Source organism: Megascapheus bottae, chromosome 7 (assembly GCF_031878675.1).
Source record: "Megascapheus bottae isolate mThoBot1 chromosome 7, mThoBot2.hap1, whole genome shotgun sequence".
NCBI lineage: Eukaryota > Metazoa > Chordata > Mammalia > Rodentia > Geomyidae > Megascapheus > Megascapheus bottae.
In genome coordinates, this window is record NC_143515.1 from 63,301,572 (window position 1) to 63,308,719 (window position 7,148).

Below are 7,148 nucleotides of genomic sequence, written 5' to 3' on the forward strand. Positions count from 1 at the left end.
AGTCTTTTATTTTTGCTTCCTAGAAGGAGTCACTTGCCCAGACATGGGATCTCAGTCATTTCATGGGACAAAATTCTTAGACCCACTATTATTTGCCATAAAATGCTCAGAGCAGGATGAGAGGCAGTGAGGGACTAAAAGTAGCTCAGGCAGACAAGGTCAAAGGCATTAACGAAAAGTATTCTGAGGTAAAAGGGAGGAAAGGAAGCTGCAGGGGATGAACTTGAAGGATACATAGGATCAAAAGGGAGGCTTAAAGAGCAGTGTGCACCAAAGTTCAGAGCTGGAGATTTGGCCATTCTTAGCTCAGCCTGACACGTGGAAGGGGGCAGGGGCGGGAGGATCAGGTACAGCCAGAAAGGAGGCCTTGGATATCTTGCAAAGGATTCACAACTTAATCAGATAAACAGTTGGAAGTTTTGCAATAAGGGAATTACAATATTGCCCATAGTGTCAGAAAATGAGGTAGCAGAATGACAAGTGACTTGTGATGAGATTCTGTTTCAGGTTGCAGAAGATTTATGGGGCCTGGTTTATGCCACTATCAAAGTGGACATTGAAAGTCACTAAGAGCCTGAGGCTGCGGGCAAAAGGGAGGAGGAGGAAAGACCATGAAGCTCTGCTACAGAGGCCCTGGGGGGCTCAGCAGATGAAGGGTGAATGCCTTCATGGTACTCATGTTTCTTTCATAGATCTTGATGAGTATCTAATAAACAGCAGTATGTTTTTAATTATAAAACTTACAGGCAGGAGTTTGGCCAAGTGATAGAGTGCTTGCCTAGCATGCACAACGAGCCAGGTTCTAATCCTCAGTACCACATTCATAGAAAAAGCTGGAAGTGATGCTGTGGCTCAAAGGGTAGAGTTCTAGCCTTGAGAAAATCCAAAGGCAGTGCTCAGGCCTTGAACTGGGAAAAAAAAGGAAGAAAGAAAGAAAGAAAGAAAGAAAGAAAGAAAGAAAGAAAGAAAGAGTAAAGTAAACTGCCCAAAGTCATACAACTTGAACCACATGTAAGAGTAAAGTCCAAGAAGCCTCTCCTTCAGTCCCAGGTCCAAAACCATAAGGCTTCACTGCTCATGTGAAGGACAAAATAACAAATACATGTATTCTCACCAGAATGAAAATTCTAGAAATGCAGTCAAGTTTGCTGTATGCCCTCATTTTTAAAAATGAGTCATTTTCCATCTGTAACAACTGATATCCACACTGACCCTCAGATTTATTCCTTCATTGGCCATTTGTTAGGTAAGAAATTACAAACATTTAGTGAGCTAATAGGATGTGCCAAAACCATGCATATGTTCTCTGCATTCACTATTTTATTCGTCACAAACAGCATTTCATACAGAGCAGGTATGACCGCTGCAATTTTACAGATGACATACTTGATTCTCAGAGAAGTTAAATAACTTGGTCGAGGTTGCCCAAGTGATAAATAGCAAAGCGGGCATTGCATCTCAGTGACCAGGCCTCCAACATGCATGGCCGTTCAGCCTCCCTCCCATCAAATATATATGTAAATCACTGAGAAATAAATATTCACTAGGTACCTGTTCTATGCCAGAGCCTAGTCACCAGTCCTTGCTTTCAAGGACAAGCAGAGGAGAGAATCAGATTTCACTTTAAAGAAAGTATAGAGAAGTGTCAGGGTGCTTGGTAATATTGTTGCTATGACAGAGCTTGCTTGGGTATAGGAGACAGAACAGAAAAGGTGTGGAGAAGGCTGTGCAGAGAAAGAGGTGGCTTCATTGTGAGGTTGCCAAGGAAAAAGGAATTGGGCTCAGCTCTACACAGAGGAGCCCCCATCTGCTTCCTAACCCTGTCTCTGAGGCCCAGTTAGTCCTTGTTAAGATATCAAGAAGGCAGTCTCTTTATGGACTGTAGACTGTTCTCAAGATGGAAAAGAAAGTTGTACCATGAGCTCTCCTCCAAGAACTTCTCCCCTCTCCCTGCCCCCAGCAGGAGAGGTGCAAGAAGCTTGGTGATCCCTTTGTGTCCCCATGATGCCTTCTGTCTTCACTGAATGCTTTGTGTCTCCACATTCTGTCTTTCTGTGTCTTCCCAACATTCTCTGCATGCCCCATCTTTATTACCCATGCATCCTGTTTGGATGTCTTTTCCCCTGGCCCCACCTGTGTGTGAGTCCCTCAGAGGATGGAATCCACCCATCAGTCACCACGGTCTAGTTGTCTTAGGTGCTCAAACTGCACCATCTTAAGTGAATCCAACCAGCTTTTCTAGGGGATGTGGATCTTTTGTCTACTCCCCTATCCAACCCCAGATCACTTGTCTGGAACAGGCCCTTAAATTTGGACAGCATTAAAAGTCTACCACATATTCTGACTGCCCCTAACCCTTCTGTCAGCTCAGGAAACTACTGAGTCCCTCTCTGCCTCGGCCCGTGGATAGGATCCAGGTGCTTCTGTATTACTGCCCTAGGAAACTGGAAATGCAAACTCACCAGGACCCTCAGAGCATTCAGCAGCTGCCTGGGGCCAGGAGCATCAGAGGAGAATTCCCACTCCCTGCAGAGTTTACCTGGTCTTCCTGAGTAGGGCTGACCTCACCAGAATGGCCAGACAGTAGACTAGAGTCCAGAGATCCCATGACCAATGACCATGCTTCCCTGCACAGCTGGTTTGTGACGTTCAGACCCAGTTGGGGCAAGAGTAACAGCAGATCAAGCTTCCAGAAGCAGAAGCTACAAAGCCAAGAGCATAAGCTAGACATTAAATCCCTGCTTCTGAAAATTCTCTGCTATAAAACCAAGCAAAGTCACCATACCTATGAAAGCAGGGTTGGCACCACTGCCTCTGCTCTACCCATCCCTTCTGATTTCACAACATAATTCTATTGCCTTGCATTCTGTATTTCTACTACAAAGTGAAAGGGAGGTATGTAATACTGACACATGAACAGAACCATGGAAAATATATTTTTGAGTCTAGGCCCAGCTTCTTGGAAGACCTGTGCCAGTCACAGTAGCCACTTGATTCCATTTGAAACACTTTCAGAAATCATTCTTCATTTGATCAAACCAGGTCAAACATGGTGATATTAGAAATAGAGTATGAAGGCCACAGTGAGATGAAAGCCTCAAGCCAAACTTCTAAATGCCCTTGGAGGAGGACAGGGCTATCTTGATCTATAAAACAGGAAATTGCTCAGAGTCATACAGTAACCTGTTCAAGGACACATTGTAAGAAAGGCTGGCATGGCTGAAATCCACTCAACTATCACTCCCCAGGCTTGTTCTCTTACCTTTCCTTCAAGAAAGGTTCACTTTTATAAAATCTAATCAGGAAAATTAGAAAATATATATACTGCTATTTCTTAGATTTTAGATTTTTTGTCTATCGACTTCATGTCATAGCAAATAAGGAATTAGTTGTTCTATACTGCTGCACACATTTTTTTCCTTTCATTCCTCTAACATATTTATAAAATAATTCATGGCACAATCTATAACCAGCATTTACATGTTAAGGCAGATAGCATGTTATGATTGAATTCATTTTTTGTATAATCTTTTGTTTTCCTGGCTTTAGAAATTGCCTCCATTTTTTCATTGCCCTGGTTTTCTGTGAATTTTTCACATTTTAGCCCCCAATGTCCAGTGTATTATAATAACATTTTCCATAATTACGAACAAACCATTATTTGTTTTTTTCTTTCTGCTAAGAGCCCTCACTTAAGGGGCTCTCTGTTCAAATGTTGCAATATCAATAGTTGCTCTCTCGACTCCAATTTCCAAATTTCCATTTTGAAAACCTTATATCCTACATTTTTAGAGTTATTTCTTATACTGGTGCTTTGATTATTAGATGATTTATTATTTCCTTTTCTATGCTCTTACGGAATTATCTAGCTTTCTTTCTTGATTTGCTTGTTGGCTTTGTTCTATGTCTTTCAACTTTGAAAATATTTGAAATTTCCAGTCACCTAAAAGCATCAGGGTATATTTCAGAATAAGTCACTAAAGCAGCTAGCGATTAATACAGAGTCATCAGAGATGGTTTGGCTTTTCCATTTGGAGGGTCCCATGTTATTGGTAGCTATTTGCTTTTGTCTCACTGGTTTCCCTGGAGAACTGTTTTCTTCTTCAAAATGTGTGCTAAGCTTAGATTTCTGGACACATGATGGAAATTAAAAGTTGAGGCTACCAGATTTCAACAAGCCCAAGCCCTTGACCCCGATATCCTCATAATCTCCCTTCTCTCATCCAAAGACCTTCAAGAGGTGAGACTTAGTCATTTTTTTTTCTGCTTTTCCTTCCCTGACTGGACAGAATCTAAACCCCAGACCTTGAACTCTGAATCATCATGTGCTCAAGTTCCTCACAACCAGACTCTTCTCTGTCCTCACACTGGCTTCCCCATTTCAGGCTAGCTTCGTGGCCTTTGTGCCCTTTTGAAGGCTCACATCTTTACTCCTAAGTAATCACCCACCCAAGTCCAACATCAGCCCCACCTTGCATAGACCTTCCGGTGCAGTCTGGGTCTCAAATCTAGTAAGTAAGATGGACTCTGCTGCATGCAACATTTGGTCTGAAGAAAGATGCAGAGGAGGTGCTTTGAACAATGGAGTAATGACTTGGGGTGACAACTCTGGGTGTTCACACTGAAACAGCATCTCAGTGGGCCTTTTAGTGGGAGAGTTCTAAGCTAGGAATGTCTCCTGGGCAGTGAGGAGAATATCTACCTCTCCTGCTATTGTATTTCAGGTTACCACTATTATTGTCTCCTCATTGGATCCTTACTAGACAGATCCTAATTTGCCCTTATTATTTGCAGGCATGCCTATTCGCAAGGTACAAAGGAGAATGTTTGTCTCAATATCTCTTAAGTGTACACAAGGAAGAGAAGTAAACCAATCCCTAGACTGGATTCTTTTCTCAGGGTGCTGCCCTCAAACAGAAGAATGCCACTCCTCCCTCTGGGGGGAGCAGTGTCCTTGAAGGAAGATAGCTGCAGATGAAACTCAGACCAAGTACTCTGTGTCTTCCACAATTATCCAGAGTTACAGAGACTGGTAGGCTTCTCCCTCATGGGTGACTATTACATAGGTAGGTGGGGAAGGTAGCCCTGGCATTGATGTCTCCATAACCAGGAGATTTAAACAAAAGGCAAGCTGGCCTGGAAAGTCTGTGAGATCATTCCCTTTCCTCCTCTTTGTCATCCCCCCCCGACCCTCCTACCTTTCTGAGACATTTGCTCAGAGAGTAAAAATACAGTTCAATGAAGTACCAGATTGGAATTCTTTTGTAAAACTTGTCTAGTGCTTTTAGAATTATGCAAGAAAGGAAGTATTTGACTTTTGTTCAAATGAAATCTATTTTTTGTCAGTATTGGGGCTTGAACTCTCAGCCTGGGTGCTGTCCCTGTGCCCTTCAGCTCAAGGCTACTTGCCCTACCCTTAAGCCACAGCACCACTTCCAGTTTTCTAGTGGTTAATTGGAGATAAAAGTCTCACACTTTAGTGCCTGGGCTGTCTTTGAACCAAGATTCTTAGATCTCAGCCTCCTGAGTAACTAGGATTAGAGGCATGGGCCACCACCCATAAAATATGCAAAATAACTATAAGTTGGCATTTCAAATTCCAATATTTGGAACATGTACTGCCTGCAATAGTACATGGCCCTTTAAGTACATCATATGTGAAAATGTAGGTTGACATAAGAGTTAGAGGAGATTGTTTATTGGATGATAACAATTTCCTTGTATAGGAATTGCAACAGCTTATCAATTTGAATTTAGGTGAAGCCCAACCACTTTCTTGTATCACCTCTTTGTTCCTCTTCCTTTTCTGTTAAATGGAGATCTAGAGGCACCTCCAGGCTGCCTTGAGAATCTAATGAAGGAAGGAATATAAGCTGTGAGGTATATAAAAAAGATTAAGCTAGCTTTAGAGAGAGAAGTGGAGGGTGGGGTGTGAGGGGATAAGATCCTGCTAGGGGTGGTAACTCCGGTTGTAGAAAGCCACCTCAACCCACCCACCTTGTCAAACTTGTGAACAGTCTAGTGTTGGTCCTGTAGTGATGGAATATGAGCTGTTCCCAGGTCCATTATCTTGCACCATTTCACCCTGCAATTCAGTTAAATACCGCAGCTCCTAGTACATTTTAATTTCTGATCATTAGTTATAAGATTTTCTTGTTAATTCTGATTCAGCAGATTTTTCCAAGACAGCTCTATTTTCCCCCCATTCGTTTGGTCACACAGCACAGAGCCTATTCAGGCAGACAGTAAATCTAGGGGTGAACCTCCTTTCTAGGAATGAATCTGCTGCCCCCTCTGAAAGGATACACCCTGAGATGCAGCAGCGGGAAGGGTTTCTTCCTCCTGGGCTTTTTTCCAGGTGATTCAGGATCTTCAGGTAACTCTATCAAGAGATAATAAGATTCCCTCAGAACTGGACCATGGGCAAATTGAGGCGGGGAGGAAGGGCACAACTCAGGACAATTCTGCAAAACAAAGTTCCTGGCTTATGCCTTTTATTAGATCACTAGTATTATGCAATGGAATTTGCTTTAGATTTATGTAGCCTCGGAGGTACCAACAGAATTTTGCAGCCAGAAGGATTGTTTTGAGGTCGTCACTGTCTTCTTCTCCTCCCTACCTTATGCCTAGGACTTGCCTACGGCAGTGGCAAAAGTAAATTTATTGCTCTCTTTAGTTTGGGAGGCAGCCCTGCTCTCTACTTTGGACCCAATAAACTTGATAAGCTCAGCCATGGTAAACTGTTTTTCTGGTTGTAGTGACCTTCCCAGAGACCAGTGGTTTGTAAGCACTAATACTCAAGGAATATTGATCGTGTGTTCCTGAGACTTTTGTGTGTGTGTGTGTGTGTGTGTGTGTGTGTGTGTACATTAAATCATTTTATTGCCACATCAACTTCATAAGATAGATATAAAAATTACCTGTTTTATAGACATGGAAACTAAGGCACAGAAAGGTTAAACAGTTGTTTGTGGTAAGTGGCAGAGCTGGTCCCTAGTTCTAGAGGCCATGCAGAAGTATCAAGAGTTCAGTGGAAAGGTCCTGGGTGAAATGGACTGATGCTGCAGAAAAAGATCTAGCTGGGTGGCTGAAAAGAATTCCCATCTAGTGGATTCTAATTCAGGGCAGAAAGTAGAGTCCAGGCAAGC